General features: G+C 43.4%; 1 protein-coding gene and 1 pseudogene across 3 annotated transcripts in view; one reads left to right on the plus strand and one right to left on the minus strand.

The window, feature by feature from the left end:
- The window catches only part of LOC146833739 (autism susceptibility gene 2 protein homolog), a 38134-nt pseudogene extending 33667 nt beyond the window's left edge, over positions 1 to 4467 (plus strand).
- TNR (tenascin R) overlaps positions 1 to 19134 on the minus strand; it is a 1024744-nt gene that overhangs the window by 854528 nt on the left and 151082 nt on the right. The gene's annotated exons all lie outside the window — the stretch shown is intronic.

Genomic DNA, 19134 nt, shown 5'->3' on the forward strand with positions numbered 1-19134 from the left:
GGCAATACTTAGTCCACCTTATATACCATCGCGTGATTGAGTGCCAAAACCCCACGCACTTTACCACTATCGCCACTGGTTTAAGAGTTAAACTTATGGACACAACCTGATGAGCACGCATGGCAGCATGAGCGATGTCACCCACAATGAGCTATCGCGCTGTTGTGAAAAACCTACTATATGGCATGTTTGTCTTTATTTACGTTTTGTCTTTCAAATTATTTCCTTTTCAGACATTGCTGAAGGCCCACTGTAACCGTAAGTTTTGCGGTATTTATGTGTCACAGGTGAGGGTGCACTTTAGCGTGTGCGTACCCCCGTGGCACTCTAGTCCTGAAGAAAGCCTCACTACTCGCAACCGGAGGCTGAAACATGTAGACCGGTAATTGCACTTCCACATTAGGATGTGACTGGTCAATTTAACCAGTTTTTACATCCATTTTCACTACTTTTTAATCTTACCTTACTTCTCCACCAATAAAAATAGTTGGGATAAGTAAAGGCAATTTTAGCTTTTTGCTTTCACTGACTGCAATTTCCCCAAAAAAACCTCCACTGTAACCAGGCGTCGCAGCACACCCAAGAGGCATTCGGCCCCTCGGGTGGGATCTCAATGATGAAGCATGTCACCAACTAGGTTTGGTGAGTGAGGGATCTTCTAAAAAACAGGCGTGACTCCTCATACAAGCCATTTTTTTGCAATATGTTTAAAACAACTCTTAAAAGGGGTCTGATAATTTGTTCACATAACTCCTGTGAAGTAAGTGTGACATTTCCATTTGATGTGCTGTTAGCTCGATGAAAGGCACTTTTTTTTACTTTTTGAAAAACATTCAGTCACTCAGCATTCTGTCTGAATGATTCACACAACAATTTACTTAAATGACTTGAGAGACTTTCTGTGCTGAATTCCACTTCTCTGAATAATAGCTGTTTCTTTGGTTATCATGAAGTTATCTACTGACAATGCTAGATAAAACAAGCTGTGGATGGGAGAAAATATACATCAGACAGAGAAGCACATTGGTAAGCCATTAGCAAGTAAAATACACCAAGGAAATTGAAATACATTGAATTTTCATCCAACAAGAGCAGTTACTAAGAAACAACAAATATCCCTCTTAGGTGAACATTTACAGGAAATGGCATTAACAATGCAGGCTAAACCACATGTGCTGTTACAATGCAAGCAGAACAACGCTTGCCTTAACCACACATATGCCTTTACCACGCACATGGTAAAGGCATATGCATGTTAAAGTAGTCAGAGGTCTAGCATTTGAGCGAGTGGGCAGGGGGTGATAGGTGTTAGACATTTCCTGCGGACGGCTTTGGAAGGTACGGCAGCTTGGTGAGTAGGTTTTTTTCAGGTTTAAGTTTTAGGGTGTGGGGGTTATAGGACTGGAGCATTTTTAAGGGGTGGGGCCCAGGTTTTAGGGCTAAGGGGAAGGGGTCGGGTCATTTTTAGGGCTGGGGTCAGGGTGGTTTTTAGGTCTGGTTTTAGGGCTCAGGACTGAGGGCTGGGGTCTGAGTAGTTTTTAGGGCTGTGGGACGGGTTTTAGGGCTCAGGGCGGAGGGGAAGGGGCAGTGTTTTAGGGCTAAGGGCTGGTTTTAGGACTCAGGCCGGGGGTATTAGGGTTTGGGTAGTTATTAGGACTGGGGCCAGGTTTTAGGGCTCAAGGTGGGGCGTCGGGTAGTTGTTAAGGCTAATGGTGCGGTGGTTTGCAGGGCTGGTGGCCTTATTTTAGATCTTAGGGTGGAGAGGGCAGGGTTGAGATCCTTACCACGCATATGCATTTATCAATAATGCCTTTACAACGAAATGTGTTGCATGTGTGGTAAAGGTGTGCATAGTAAAGACGCAGTCATGGTTGAGACCGCATTGTTAAGGCATGTGAAGTAATCGCATGATTTGTTCCGTCATACAACCAAAATATACTGATGAAATATGAATCATAGAATAGCAACTCTGCTGCTGGAACAAGCGCTATACAAAAAGAGGTTCTTATTTTAAGTATGGCAATTTCTTTGGGGTGCTATTGAGAATCTGTCTTTTACTGACCACAGTGTGTTTTACAGAACTTGAATATCAACAGTAAGCGCTTGGACTTATCATAAAATAGCAGATTCCACTACTGTTGCTATTGGTCTGCAAATTTCCAAAGGGTAGCCGCCTGGCATATTGGAAATGGAAGGCTGGGGACTAACACTATAGATTCTCTATGGAAATATGTCACCTAGAGGCTAACTTTCCAGCATGCCCGTAGTCTATGATCTTGTTATCCTTGTGTCTCAGTTTGCTTCCTGTGTGTGCTATGCATGAAAACACATTCAATTTTATTATGACAGTGCAAAGTTTCAAACCCAGCTTGACTTTGAGTGTGTCTTTCTCAGATTGGCTCCCACAAGTCCTACATCTACAACAAATTCATTTAGTGATGTAATTACAGGTTTCCGTTCTACTCCCCAACCAACACCAGTTCATTCCAATGGGATCCCTACGACACCAGAAACACCCCATTGGTTTCAGAGTCTACAAAGTATCCATCTTGTCCTCTATCATCTTCCACTTTTGAAACCCTTGGAAACTCAACTCATCAATAAAAGCATCAAACTCAGTCAATATGCTGAAGAGGCACAGCTGACTATAGACCACACCTCCAACACTGCCTGCAACTCATCCAGACCTGGATGTCCCGCACTATCGGAAATAGAAAATTTGATGATAGAAAAACAATAAAGAGGAAGGAGAAAGTGGAAGAAGAAAGAAAGAAAAGCTGTGTGACTTGCAAGAAAATAAAAACACTGGTTTGCTGATTTCTGGTTTTTAGGGGTGGAGTGGGGGGCACCATGAATTCCGGGTTATTTCTCTGTGACATCAGATGCATGGGCCACCATACCCCAGGCAGCTGTACACGGCATCTGTTCTCAGTTGGGCAATTTATATAACTTGGAACCCACCAATAATGTTGTGAAAAGCGCTACAGTAAACACACATTTGGTAGCCACAATGTTAAAATAGAATGATGTCATTGGATTCATATTATTTGGCACAACTGAAAGGTTGTGAAAATAATCAAAATGTTGCCAAGATATACCAGTCTCTGTCTGGCTTCTGCTGCTTCTCTTGGAGATTCCTGCCAATCATCTCCATTTGTTCCTCATTCTGCTGCCAGTCTCTTCCCTTTGAGGCTCTAGGGTATTTTAGCATTTTAACAACCGTGCTATCAAAATCCTTCTTTCACATCCCCTATTTGCACAGCCATTGGAATTATACAGTAGTGAAGGACCAGATTATGCAGTGGGTGGACTAAATTATGTGGCAGGAAAGGGCAAATACTGCAGAAAATTGTGTGGCTACAAGTATACTGGTTACGTTGTCATTTTACCACACATTGACACACCAGGAATTCAAACACTATGCAAAGTACAAAGATTTCTAAAGAAAAAACAAAGTATTTACATTCACCAGATCCTACGGTAAATATAATTAACCAACCAACTATCATTATGTTTTGCATTGAGGTACATGAATGCCATTTTAATAATATTGTCCCTTCTATTTCACAGAGTAAAAATAGTGTATGTGAAATATTCAGTGTTACACCACACACAAAACAAGATTACACATGCTCAGTTCCTGTAGAAAAGCGTGTGCCTCTTTTTTTCCACGTGTCCCAGGTTTGTTTTAAAAGTGGTCCTCAATTTTGGTTTTACTGTGTCCATAACTCCCCCTCTATGTCAACTTCATCGACTATGAGAAGGCATTGATAGCGTGGACAGAGAGACCCTTTGGAAACTTCTCAGCCACTATGGAGTGCCAGATAAATTCATGATATTCATCAGGAACTCTTACGAGGAAATGACCTGCAAGATAGTGCTTTGAGGACAACTCACAGAGGCCTTCCAAGTAAGGACCGGAGTCTGCCATGTTGTTTGCTCTCTCCTTTTCTATTCCTGCTGGCCAGAGGCCTGATCATGAAGACATCCACAGTAGGGAGAAGAAATGGGATCCAGTGGACTTTATGGATGCAGCTCGATGACCTGAACTTTGCATAAGACGTGGCCTTACTCTCCCATACCCATTAGCAGATGCAAGAGAAGACTGACAATGTGGCAGCCACATCAGCACAACTTGGCCTTAACATCCACAGGGGAAAAACAAATATCCTGAAGGCTAACACGGCCAGCACAGATGAAGTCACTGTTGTAGGCGATGCACTGGAAGAGGTTGAGGTCTTCACCTACCTGGGCAGTATCACAGAAAAGCAGGGCAGCACAGAGGCCGATGTCAAGGCAAAAATCGTCAAAGTAAGGGCTGCCTTCATTCAGCTAAAGAAGATCTGGATCTTCGAGGAACTAACGCGGCAAACCACGATCAGGCTTTTTAACACCAACGTAAAATCGGTCTTTCTTTATGGAGCAAAAACTTGGATGACAACAGTGACCACAACCAACAAAGTCTAGACCTTCATCAACACCTGTCATAGGAAAATCCTCCAAATCTGCTGGCCAAACACCATCAACAATGATCTATGGCCACAGACTTCCCAATTCCCTGCCCATGAAGGAATCATGAAAAAACACCTGGGGCTGGTTAGCTGACATGCTCCATAAGCCTGCTTCAACATCACCAGGCAAGCCCTGACCTAGAACCCTCAAGAGAAAAGAAAAAGAGGAAGGCCAAGAAACATCTGTCGCTGAGGCCTTGAGACTGACTGCAAAGAAATGGGCTACACCTGGAGTCAGATTAAAATAAAAGCTCAACACATAGATGGCAGGGGAGACCCGGTTGATGGCATATACTCGAGATGGGGCAGTAGGTATAAGCAAGTAAGTAAGTAATGACACAGTTCTCAGAACATTCTGTATGCATGAGATAAGTGCCATACTAGGATACACTGTAAGATGCAAGACATCAAACCTTAAAACGAGAATTAGAATGTTTATGATTTTCAGTATTCTGTTTACACCCATGAAATATCTGCTGCTTTGTCAGCAGTATCTGTGGTTTAACAGTAATTTGCATGACTAATAAAGCAAAACTGTTTGAGTAAAAGAAGTAATAATTACTGCCATTTTGTTTGGATGGCATTCAAATATTTCAAGATTGTTTTCATGCTACAGACAAAAGCCCATCCCAAGTCCACCAAATGGGGACATTAATACTCTTTAGACTAAGATTTTTCCTCATCAATGCCTGAGTACGTCAATCAGCAGGCATTTGGTCAGTTACCAATTGGAAACAGTCTGCCACTCTGCTGAACCACGTGACTAGTTTATTTTTGTAACGTTTGATCCGTTTGAGCTAGAAACAAAATAGTTTTGTTGAAATCTGCAAATTGTGCAGCAGATGGTGGATTGTTTGGCAAGTGTGGTAAATCCAGAACTGTGCAAAAAAACATACCCAATTGTGGTGTTCCTGTGGTATTGCCTACATGTAAGTAAATTGGAGACATCTTATATTCATATTACCGCTAACAACATGCCAGAGGTAAATGCTTAGGAGAAATGTTGGAGGTAAACAAATGCACCTAACCACATGTAATGTTATGATTTCAGAGTCCTATTTTTTCACACTGAACATAAAATCAGGAAGGATCGTTAAACTTTAAAAGTATTTTCGCTATCAAGTTATACCTCCTGATTTTGCACTCATCTCAGGATGACCCTCTTGAAGTGGCTAATACATTAATATTTCCCTGCTTCCCCAAAATCTCAAAGAATAACGTACTCTGTACATAAGAGCCACTTTAGCATTGGGTCCATGGTTGTGACCATTTGGGAATGCCACAGGCTGCAGCCAAGAGCCATGGTGTCAAGGAAATTGCTCCTTGGAAGCCTTCATAAGTTATCAGTCTTATTTGACATGCCCAAAAGTAAATCACGACAGTTCCCACAATGCGCTGTTTCTGCTCCTGGAAGACATGGAATGTAATCTACACTTTTTAGCATCCCTGATGCTAGATACCACACAGCTAGAAACAAGACCTTCAAATATACGTCGTATTGACTGGCCATAAATTTGGAGTCAAAATACACAGGGCCTCATTTATGAGGTTTTGCCATAGGGCAGCACTGCAGGCCCTCCTGGTGCGCTGCCCTACAGCAAAACAAAAGGGCAGGAATGCGCTGTATCTATCAGATACGGTGCATTCCTGTCCCTTTCCCCTGCACTGGCGCACAATGGGCTACCGTGCGCCAACGCAGGCACCTTTGCACCATGGTTCAAGGGTGCCTGCGTTGCGGGATGATTATTTTTGTGCAGGAAGGGAAATCTTCCTGAACAAAAACAATCATGAGGCTTTTTCCTCTTTCTATGTGTACTACAGGATGCAGCACACATAGAAAAAGGAAAAGCTAGGATAAATGAACATATTTCTCCTCATGCCTCCCTTACACCTCTTCTGGGGAGGCGTACGTTTATGACACTGCCTCAGATTTAAGATTTCTGGTAAATCTGGGGCAGTGTACAAAAGCATGGATGTTGCTGGGAACGCCCCCAGCAACACCCACTGCACGCCTCATTAATGCAGAAAACTGCATTAAAAGAAACAATATTTACGAGGCAGCATTAAGTCAAAGAAAGTGGCTTTGTGCTGCCTGGAAAATATGGAGCAGGCTCCTGCAGCACGGAACGTCATAAAAAGTGACATTCTGGCGGCGCAAGTTCCTAAGTCTTCTTGATCCAAACGGAGCCTGCACCTACCTAGATCTTTGCATGGAACAGTGGAACTACTGCCACTGGCCTGAACAGAATGGCTGTCATTTAGGCCTTTCCAGCGGTGATCCTTGGTTTCCCCCTTGCAGCCCTAAGATTTCCTATGGGGCACCTGGCCTCAGAGGTGGAAAAAGCAGTGTTAAGAACAGAAGGCAGACCATTCCCTGATGAGCACTATTTAATTTTCTATTATTGCAAGGACAAAAAAGAAAGAAAAAACACATGGTCCTAAATGTGCACCATATGCTTGCAAGGACAACTTTAAATTTAAAAAAGCAGTAAAATATGACTTCTTAATGATGCAAAGAAAAGGCTTTTAACTATTGGGAAGCACCGCCAGTGCATCACTTTTTTTGATGCACCGGCAACGCAGAATACCTGCAATATATACAAAGCCATGTAAAGCCACCCTTCCTGACTTTTCATGGACTTGTAAATATGGCCCCCTTTCACGCATTACTCTGCCTGGAAGGGGCATTCCATGGTTGTTGCTGTGAGTGTTCCCATGCAACATCCATGAAACCTGATGCATTACCATATTTACAAGGTTTTGTACACCTGAGAATGATTCAGATTCCTACACCTCCCCAGGGGAGGGGTAAAGGAGGTGCAATGAGGAGAAATACCTTTATTTCTCCTTCTTTTCCCTTTCCGCAGCACACAAAGAAAGAGTAAAACACCGCTTGAGATTATTTCTGAGCAGAAAGGTGTCTGTGTGCATGGCAGCCCATTGTGCACTAGCGCTGGGGAAAAGGACAGGAATGTGCAATATCTTGTCGATACGGTACATTCCTGCACCTTTCTTTTGATGCACGGTAGTGCAGCAAGAATGCAAGCTACGCTGCAGTGCGTCAAAATATTGTAAATGAGGCCCGCAGTTTGAACACACAAGGATGACTAAAAGCTAACCAAGTATAAATAATGAAAAGAAAAAACAATGGGAAAATAAAGCATTGTCCTACTTACCAGCCCCTGAAGTGCACTTATTTTTAAGTGGGTGTTCATATGTGATTAGGCACAATGCTGCCACTCACAGTGCAAAGCAGCCAATGAATGAAGTGGGCTGGCCCACTGCTCCAGGCTGTAAGCTGCAGTGGGTGGACGCAAAATTTGAACAGACCAATGGATAAATACAGATGGCCAAAAAGATCCTGTTTGTATATTTATATATATTTATCTTTTTATGATTTCTTTGTCATTATATGAGGGTAGTGAGACATCTAATGCAGTTTTTAGGCCACATCTAATGACTTTTCAACTTTACAACTCAGTAGTGTAACAACACCTTAGTGGGCCCCTCTAAAGTATTGTGACTGACCTCCATATTAAAGCGCTGCCACCTGCCATGCTCAAGCACCTCACCCCTGAAAGCCACCATCTTGGATACAAGCAGGGGTTTCAGTGATCTAATTAACTTCAAAGAAATCAGCGCAGAAAAAATGTTTGAAATGTGCAGATCTAAGGGAAATTAATTCAACAGGAAGAGAGAATTAAACTGGTATCATAACTACCTTCACCCCTGGATTTATAAACTGGGATTTCTTTATTTCCATATGCACTTTACTTAGTCTTTGTTTTAGCTGTTCAAGAATAGTCCATGTGCTGTCGTGCTACCCATGTACCACTAGTTAAAGCACATTGTGTTTGATTGGGGTGGGTTATAAACTAGTAAGTAAAAGACGTAGAAGACCTGATTCCAAATCCTAGCTCACCAAGTCAGCAAAGTGTGTGATCCTGAGCAATTCAATGCATTTTCTAGTATCTAATGGCGTAGCTGGAGCAAATTAAGTTTATAACTGATGCATACATAACAACGACACAGACTTCCCAGGAGATGTGGGTTAGACCTGGTGTCCAAGGCTCTTTATAACAGACGTTTCCAAATTAAATTAGCTGGAAATGTAAATAGTTTACAGAATACTGTGTAGGGGAATTCATAGAATTCATCACCTCTTCTAGTGCCAAAATCTATGCATTACTTGAAGTATATGCAGTGTACACGCAGTGCTTGAAAATATGCGGCCAGTATGTATTGCTCCATCCAGTTACTACTGTATAACATCATCAAGTCTTATGTTATTTTATTTTCTTTCACACAAACGTATGTGGAAAGGTGTTCCACCTTATGCAAAAGGGCATCCAATATATGTGTGGGTTGTTCAAATATTCCTGGGTGTGGCTTACCTATTTGGAAGTGCTCCTAATTCCATCTCAAGATCAGTCTACCAAAGAGCCCCTGAGAGGTTCTGTGTGCATAACAAAATGATCATCAGTGGACCCCTGGCTTGCAGAAATATGCCTGGTCTGCTTAATTTGACTGGGGCTGTCCAGAATGCCAAGGGTAGTGATTAAGATTTAACCCTTGAGTTACACATGCGATAGAGGAAGACCTCACTATGTTACCTCACTGTAACAAACATTATATTTATGTTAATTTGCACTTCATACTAATATAGCACACATTGCCATGCAAGTTACCAGAATGTGCACAATGCTCCTCAAAGCAATGGCAGAGAACAGATGCAGCTAGACATACAACCCAGCTAAAACGAGGTACACTTTATCAGTATATAGCAACCCTACCCCAATCAATGATTGTCCTATCTCTAAAAGTAAGTCTGAACTGTCGTTCTTATATTTACCCTCCAGGGGCAGAACCAGTGTCAGCATTATGGTAGGCCCTCATGAGCGTGCTTAAAGTTGCTCAGCCAGATCAGTCAATGGTGACTTTTTGGGATCCGGGAACAGGCATGTTGAAAAGTTCATTTACAATGCACCAATACATCTATATCACCTTTATTTCTCGTTCCATCCTTCGATGTCTAGTTTTCATTTATAGCTTTAGCTATCAGTATTTCACCACCATTTTCACTCTCTCATATAATCTGTTCTCTCAGCCGTTCACTATCTCTACCTCTCTCACCAACATCTGGGTTTAGGCACCCCTCTCATCTTCACTGTTGTTCCCATACCTCATTTGACTGTCTTTCTCTCACCTTCACCTCTTCCTGGCATTCTCTTTCGTTCTTTCCCACGTTTCCTTCTTACACTGTCCTTCTCTCCTGTCAACTCCAGTTTCCCTTTGAACTTCACATATGTTCTCCTCCTAAATCCACCTCTTCCCACACATCCATTCACACTCAAATGTATGCATCTCTCCCACTTGTTTAGCATGTGTCTTCTAAACTTCACAATCCGCCCAACTCCAATCTGCCCCATTCAGATCCAAAACAGTCTGCCCCACTCAAATCCAAAACAATCTGCCCCATTTCAATCCACCCCACCCCACTCCAATCCACCTCCCCCCAATCTAATCCACCCCACACCAATCAAATCCACCCCAATCCAGCCAAATCCAATCTATCTCACTTCAATTCACCCCACCTCACTCCAATCCACCCCACGCCATCCAATCCACCTCAACCAAATCCAGTTCACCCCATCCCACACCAATCCAATCCACATCAATCTGATCCACCCAACTCAATCCAATCCACCTCATTGTAATCCAAACTATTCCACTCCAATCCACCCCACCCCACACCAATCCAAAACACCCCACTCAAATTCACCTCAATCCATTCCACCCCACTCCAATTACCCCCAGTCCATCCCACCACTCTCCAATCCACAACACTAGAGTCCACCCCATCCCAATAAAATCCACCCCATCCCACACCATTTCAATCTTTCCCACTCCAATCTAATCCACCCCCATCCAGTCCACCCTACTCCAATCCACCCCTCCACTGCAGTCCAATCCATCCTACTCTACTCCCATCCACCCCACTCTACCCCAATCCAATCCATCCCACTCCAGTTCAGTCCACTCCACTCAATCCAATCTATCCATCCCACCACACTCCAGTCCTGCCCACTCCAATCTAATCTACCCCATTCGAGTCCAATCCACCCACTCCAATCCATCCAACTCCAAACCAATTCATCCAACTCCAATCCACCCCTCTCCAGTCCAGTCCAATCCACCCCTTCCACTTCACTCTAATTCACCCCTCTCCAAATCACCCTTCTCTATTCCAATCCATCACATCCAATGCAATCCACCCATCCCAAACCAATCTAATCCACCCCACCCCAATCCAATCCACCACTTCCAGTCCACCCACTCAAAGCCACCCAACTCTACTCAATCCAACCCACTCTACCCCAATCGACTCCAATTCAATCCACCCACTACCTCAATACACTCCAACCCACTCCACCCTTTTCCGCTCCACTCTACTCTACACCACTCCACTCTACACCACTCCACTCTATGCCACTCCACTCTACGACGCTGCGCTCCATGACAATCTCTTCCACTGAACCACTGAACTCACTGCACTCCCCCTACTTCACTCTACCACACTCTACTCCCCTCTACTCCACTCTACTTCAACAAACTCAGTCAACAACACTTTACTCCCCCACTCCGCTCTAGGACAGTCTACACCACTATCTTTTAACCATGCTAGACAGCAGCCACAGTGGTGTACAACATGGCAAAAACACATTGTCAAAGCCAAATAGCTCTTGTTTAGGTGAGACCTATTGTCTTTGCCAATGGTTGTTTACTCTTGCCATTACTACTGATTTATTTTCAAACTCCCACTCTAATTATCATTTTAGTTTTTCTCACTTTTTTCATTCCCTCCCACTTATGTAATTCTTTTCTTCCCCTCTCCCTTTAAGTCCGTATTTTTTTCGTTCCCATTTTTTTTACTCTCCTTTTATCCTCCCCCCTTCTTTTGTAATATCTCCTTCTTTGTATCTTGGCTTCATTCTCAGATTCCCACTTGTTTCTTTGTCTGTCTTTGGCACCGTATCTTTCAGGTCAGTAACTTTCCTTGGTTCAATAATGATCCCCAGCCAGAGTACTGAGATTAAAGCCGAGAGGCATAGGATATACTTGAACATATGAAAGAAAAAGCTATAGCAAAGGTAGCAGAACATTTATATTTTCTCTCAAGGCGAAGGAATAGCTACATTAGTGGTACTGTAAGCTCTAAGCACACAAAAAACAATATGTGTAGAATGGGAAGAAATGCAATATTCCCTCAAACAGAGAAGTGATCTAGCAGAGGCAGAACTGTGTAAGCTACTCTCACACATACCACAGGCACGGTATCTGTAGTGCAGTGCTTAATTTGTAAAAAAATAAGTGCCAGGGCTCTCGTCTGGAAGGCCACTGCAGCTTGCACCACACATTGCCCCTGGTATGCTCCCAATGATAGTAACAGCACAACTGCTAATCATCACACTCTTACAAGTTTGACAGTTCGGACTATTTCAGGCCCCCAAATCTATAAGAGTGTCTTGGGCGGCATGTGATAGTCATTTTAATGTCTATTGAATTAATAATTAACTGTTGTTGTGGTAATCTCTAAATTAGCAAGGCAGCACCACCCTGTGGTTGACTATCAAGCTCCTGTGTTGGCAATTAAGTGCCGGTGCTGATCACCGGAAACCACCTGCTCAAATTAAGCACTGCTGTAGTGCCATTGCAGGTTTCAGGCACACAAGGCAAATACTGCAAGGGTCGGACTGTAAGATTCCCTCCTGTGTGACGCAAAGCGGTGCAAAGTCTTGGAGGGTAATTTACCACACTACATTGTGTGACTTTGAGTCAAGGGACCATTACGGGGGTGTTGCTTGGGCAGATTAGCTCAAGTATACATAGTTTTAATGGAAAGCTCGATCTACAATGATGTATCAAAAAGTAACTCCTCCTTGAAGCAGCAGCTACCTTGGAGAAATGTTGTAATTTTCTCCGAACATTCCACACATTGCATGTTATTGAAAACAGCACTGTTTTAATCTGTAACTTTACAGGTCCTGTAATCTGTTTTGCCCCAAGATACCACTTTCGAGATTACCACATAGGCAAAGTAAGCACCGGCCTATGGGCCTCACTGCTTTTAGAGGCCCTGCGACAACAGATCAAAATAATATTGATTTGATCTTGAAAGAAACTTACAATCAAGATTTATTAAATATTGTTTCTAATAGATAGCAAAAAAATGAATTAACTCAAAGAAATGAAAACTTAACATTATAGACTATAGAGAAAATACTGTATTAATGCAATGTACCCATAAACAACTTGAAGTACATAAACCATGACATCAGATTCACATAACAGTTTGTCTCTTAACCTCTTCCGTGCTCATGACGTCTCCCGGTCGTCATGAGTCACGATGGGCGTGTGCGGACGACGGCCGGGAGACATCATGACCACGCCCGCGATCAGAATGTCAGCACTGCGGGAGCGCTGCGGCGGAATTTGCGCCGCAGCGAAGAGGTTAAAAGCTCATCTTCTGGCAGCTGGCAGTTTGTAAAAAACAATCAGGTGCATTGGGTGTTAGGAGATAATTTGCGAGGGGGGCCTCAAAATGCGCAGGGGCTTCCACAGGGTTTATTCCGGCACTGTCCCAGGGTGATTCGTGCGCATTAAAATATTGAATTAACATAACAAGATAACAAGTGTGCTACACTGTACAGCGCACACCCAATAAGCACAATGTTTTAAAATGTGTCTAGGCGTGGGATTTTATGCTGGATGTTAAGCTTCCAGTATGGATTCTCTATTAGACATCAATCACCCATCTCTGCAAACATGGTGCAAAGGTTGTGCATGGCACCAGGCAGTCCGTTTGTGCTCCAGCATAGAGGATGAAGTAGTCGGACGCCATTTTTGTGATAAATATGTCTTTGAGGAGATTTCTAACCCTTACTCAGATCAGCACAGCAACTTTGGTTGCCGGGCTGCGTTGCACCTAGTATTAGTAAATCTGCCCCAAGTACGACCCTTATTTAAATGTTAGTAAATCCTACATTGATTCTGTCTTTTACTTTATGGAAATTTCACGGTCACACATCACACTGCACCTATTAAGGCGGAGTCCATTTATCACAACAGTGTTTTCTTGGCCTATCACATTCAAAGAAAAGAAAACAAACTCCCAGGCAGCTGAATGCATGGTGTACTCAAGAAGGATGTGGGCGAGGGTCCTCCCAAGGGACAGCATGCAGCTGCAGGGTTTGAGCTCACAGGCACTCAATACGCGCCCTTCCCACCCTCCCTGGAGTGTCAGGTCTTAAGGTCTTCTCTGTTCTTACCTTGGTTCTTATACTGGGGTAGCTCTCACACAGAGATTTCTATCTGTCTTTCTTATTCCCTGTATAACAGGTGTAAAGGAGGAGGCAGCAAAATAGTGAAACTACAAGCATCCCATCTAAGTGTTGGCGAGCTATTGGGTTTCGCCCACCTCAGAGAGGCCTACGCCTTCCACTCAGGAGCAGCCCATGCAGGTAAGAGTGGTGGGGCAGTGGGGCCGGGGTGGGGGGGATTCGAGAGACAACCACGACGGGAAATTAAATAAATAATTAATGTTCCCTCCTCGTCGTCTGTCGAAATCCACCCCCACCCGGCCCCGTGCTCCACCACTCTTACCTGCACGAGACGCTGCTGCTTCCACTGAGACGCTATCGACAGGCTGTCATGGGCCAAGGGAGCCCGTCAAACTCTGCCTCTTTAGCCAAACGTATCTGCGCCGCGCGAGTCTTGCTTCGTGGCTCCATCCTCCCCTACACCACAAGGGCAGTGGGGGTGTACGTTATGCCCTGTCACAACTGTGGTAGTTGCTTAGAAGTGATCATAAATCAAACTTTGTTAACAATGACAAGCCGTAAATCAAGCCAATAATAGTCCATATTCGAAATATGGACCAACTGGATATGGCCTAAAAGCTAGAGCGGTCGACTTCGAAGCTAGGGAACCTGGCTCGAGTCTCAACAGGGACGCTAAACATCCTGTGGTTCTGGGCAAATTGCTTACTCTCCCCATGCCTAACAAGATTAATGTGTCCGTCTGTAATGCAACCGGTGTTCATTTAAAATGCTCTGATACCTTCAGGTCAAGTTTGCGCTATATAAACTCCCCCCAAAAAAATACCACTGGACATGGCCACCATCGTTTTTAAATCTCTTTTTGTAAATCACCCTATGATTTCTCAACACATTCCTTTCAGTTATACACTAGATATCAGTGACAATAATTATTGTGATTTTATCAGAATCAAGGTCCTGTGATTCCGAGGAAAATGTTATATGAGGTGATTTCCTGTGATGTCTTTGAGGTAAAGGTGTGTGGTGTGTGCTGTCACTTCTGCACCCCTGGCCTTTAAGTGAATTGTCTTCCATGCTGTGCACAGCCTTGTATGTTCAGGAGGATCCATTGTTTAAGTACAATGAGAGTTTACTCTTCAGATTTTGCATCATTATTTATGAAAATCGAAGTACACTTTAACTCCTCTTTACCAGCTGCGATTTAGCTTTTACCACTTGCACCAACATACCTACTTCCTGACCACAGATCTCAAGTCTCCAGAGCCTTTGAGTTAGGAGCTCATCCACTCCATATTTTTCCTTTGCATTTTGGTACTTGCAGTCCAGCTAATTACATAAGAAATTAAGGGCTTGAGGCATGAATCTGGAAGTTCTAAAGCTCTGCCTGACGAAAAGCTTGAGTGTGCTATATTGCTGTTTTTGGTGATAATGCAAGATGCATTGTTCATATCTATAGCCAATCATGGCTGAGTCCTGTCTTCAAAGTGCTATTTGAATGCGTGTCTTGTACCCTTGCCTTTTATTTAGCTTACTACAACTCTACGACAAGAAGATGTTCTTTTTTTTATCACCAAGCATTCCCAGTTTACTCCTGGACATTTCTCTGTTTCCTATTTTTGAATTGCACATTCACATGCATGTGTTAACCCATTGACCCAGCCCGTCTCCCACCGCCTAGGAGCCCTTCATTGGCTTCCAGTGGACAAGAGGATTAAGTTTAAATCCCAATGCCTAGCCTTCAAAGCACTACACAGTGCGGGCCTCAATTTTTGAGGACTCGTCTGAATTGGTACATGCCGTCGAGAAGCTTAAGATCTGCACATAGTAAACTCCTACAAATACCTAGGTTCAAGAAAGCACGATGAGGCTGAATAAGCTTTCTGTTAGGGACAGTCAAGACATGGAACCGACTCCTGATCGCTGTAAAGATCAGCCCTACGCTGAAATACTTCAGGAAGGCGCTAAAAACTTGGCTCTTAACCAACTAACATTTTCTGTACAACCACATCGGCAACTGTATCTGATCCACCTGACCTCAGCGCCTAGACGCCCCCGGGCGTTCTTGCGCTTTATAAATGCATAAATCAAATCAAATCATTGAGAGAGGGTATAAACTGACAGTTCAAGCTGAACTGCTCCTAGTTTAACACGGCCAAGCCTGCAAGTTGTTGGTGCCCTTCTGTTGTGACACATATAAGCCATAATTGTATGAAGGTACCTAAATTAGTTATATGTGCCTCAGATTAATTCGAGCATCCATCCATCACTTTTTTGCTGCATACCCAGGTTAGCCATTATCACTCTGGCTTGTTCCCTATCACATTCTGATTGGGACCATCAGAATCTAGACTTGTGTCAGCTGTCTTTAGCATTCACTCTCTAGTAGGTGTAGTTTCGGTTTCACCTTGAGTTGAGCTCTATCTCTATCTCCCATTATTTCTCAATATTTCCCTTTATTTTGGCAAGTTAGGTTTCTTGTTTTTAAGTTGTTATGCTGCCAGCTTTGTATTTGTATGTTCTGCTATAGTACCTTAACCTGTTAAGGTTTTCTTTTCCATTCACTGTTTAATACTATCTTGTTCAACTCTAATCTGGTATCTCTGTAAGTAGTTGCATTTTTTACTATTTGACACTACTTGCATGAAAGACACTGATGTTATTAACACTGAGTACTTCGGGCATCATTTACGAAAAGTGCTGCGGCAAAACAGCGATGCAACACTTTTCAGTGCGCTCTCCTGGCATATTTACTGTACGGCACTCCATGCAGCAAGGATTGACAGTTACATCATCAATCCTGACGTATCTGTCGGCGCAAAAATGGCACATTGCTGGAGTGTGTCTCAAGCAGGTGTAAGGATTTGATGCAGTGAGGCCGTAGAACTGTCGCAGTGAAATCTCATAGATTTCACTGCGACACTTCTATGAGCATTTTCTGCACCTGAACTCCCTGCCCTGCATATATTTTACCTGTTGCAGGTATACTGTAGCACAGGGGTTTATAATGTGACGCATCTGCCTGGATGCATCACTTTGTAAATATGGCGCAGTGTGGCGCATTTTTTACGCCACCGTAGGGTCATAAAAAGTGACACAAATGCGGATTAAGGACCTCATAAATAAGGCACTTTGTCTCTCACATAAAGCCACAGAGCCCTACACTAAATGTTGTTGTAATATTGTGGCATGTGTCCACTTATCAATTCAATTCAATTTTCAATTTCAGCTTTATTTCGACTTATTTTGTTGTGGAAATGTGGATTTTCCTGATCAGTTATGTCCCCTATCTTGGACCCCAACGGTTCTATGTGCATGTCACAAGTACATGTATGCTCCCTCCAGTTCCAGTTATGAAGACGCAAATACATGTGCGTCCACCGTCAACATGTCCTCTGTCAGATCCGCCATGAATAGGCCGGATATTCCATTCCTAAATATGAAAGGCCACCGGCTTTATATGGTTCACTTATGCCATTTTACAGTCCAGGCAAGTAGGCCCTGATTCTGTCATCAAACTCCTTTTGCCTTCTGCCTCTGAAAGCTCCAGTCTGAGCCTGCATCTGTGACCATGAACTTTGTCTCATTCTCTGCGCGGCTCACGAAGCCTGACATCAGCCTATTCTCTGCCAAGAACTGTATTTCACCTTCGAATTATCTGCTTCCCCCTCAGCCGATGCATTCCTGCCTAGTAGTTTAAGTAAACATTCTTCCAGTTACCAAGCAAAAGGCCCGGCTTCTCTGTCCTCATGCAAGTAATTCATAGCCCTGTCACCATGGAATATTCCTACCCCCTCGCATTTAGTGTAGACACTTAGACGCTTGTACACGCACGCACAGTCAGTATAGAATAGATTTTGTCCGAGAGTCCTTCTTTTGTGGATAACATAGTTCTTTAAACATAGGATGTTAGATATGATTTGGGATTAGGTTGACCTGACCCCCCAGACTTTTCGTCTCCACATGTAGAGCTAATGTCAAGTCCCCTTCACCCCCTAGTTACACGTCAATTACACGTCATACTGCTGCGCGCGCATCTATGCCAAGTATTATCTTATAGATCCACCTATACATGACATCATAACCAATCATGTTTCCTTTTTACTCCTTATTACACCCATTTTCGGTTACGCAGGTACCACGTCAAGTTCCTTATCAATTGTTACGCCTACTGTATTTGCTTCCCTATAATGTATGTACTATAAAAGTTACTTCTTGTCAATAAAGTATGTACTTCACTTCCTGAACCCCCGTGGTGATGGAACTTGGAGCATCCGATTATAATCGATTATTGGAATAAAGCCCATTCCGAAACTCTAATATCACGGATTCTGCCTCTCATTTTACTGAGCTATTTTATTATGATTCTGTATCAAATTCAGTCCCGGTAAAGGAATTTTATTTACCACATGATGGCGCCCGAACAGGGACACTTTCTCATCTCACGCGCCGGCGGTGAGTTGTAGGCCCGGTCTCCTGCCACAGCTGGACGGACAATTACGCGTACCAGCAGGATTTCCTGTATCTCCCTCCGGTCAAGCGGGGGCGACTGAGACTACAATCAACACCCAGACGAGGCGGCGAGAAGTGCGAAGTATCCCGACCAGAGCCTAGCTGAGAGAGCAAGATCCGAGGTATACAGAGACCCACCAGTTCGAAGTCAAGTCCAGTTCCCGACGAGTCGAGTCCAGTCCGGTTCAAGTTCAAGTTACCGAGGCCTTCCGTTTCCGAAGCTACCCGGTGAGTACCATTACTGGGGAGGCATTTCTGACGTGCACATAGGTTGTGCCGGTCAAGACGGGTTTGGGTACACAAATCCGGTCTGCACTGTTTTAGCAGTGTATCTGTACTGTTTAGCAGTATATCAAGTATTCTGAAGTATCTAGTTATTGTCAAGAATTAGGCTTGGTGATTAGTTATGCAGACGATCATCATTGTTGTTTATTTTTAAAGGTTAAAAGAAATGCTTAATGTTTAATGTCTAATGTGTTAAACGTCCTGCATATTGTGGTATGAATGGTTGTTCATTAGTGTGCTTTTGTATTAAGTGTGTTCAAAATTAAGTATCGGATCAGTTGTCAATATGCCGCTCTTTTCGAAATTAAGACAGATCACTACTAGGAAAGGGGTACTTGAAGAAGCCGTCCCTATTCCTCCTAGGGATACTCCAGGGCACTTCATGTATCACAAACATGGCTTAGACGCTATATTATTTCTTGATTTATGGGTAGACTACACCAAGGGATTGCCAGAAAGTCAGAGGTGGCCCACAGCGGGAACCTGGGATG

The sequence above is a fragment of the Triturus cristatus genome, chromosome 4_2 (assembly GCF_964204655.1).
Source record: "Triturus cristatus chromosome 4_2, aTriCri1.1, whole genome shotgun sequence".
In the NCBI taxonomy this organism is placed as follows: domain Eukaryota; kingdom Metazoa; phylum Chordata; class Amphibia; order Caudata; family Salamandridae; genus Triturus; species Triturus cristatus.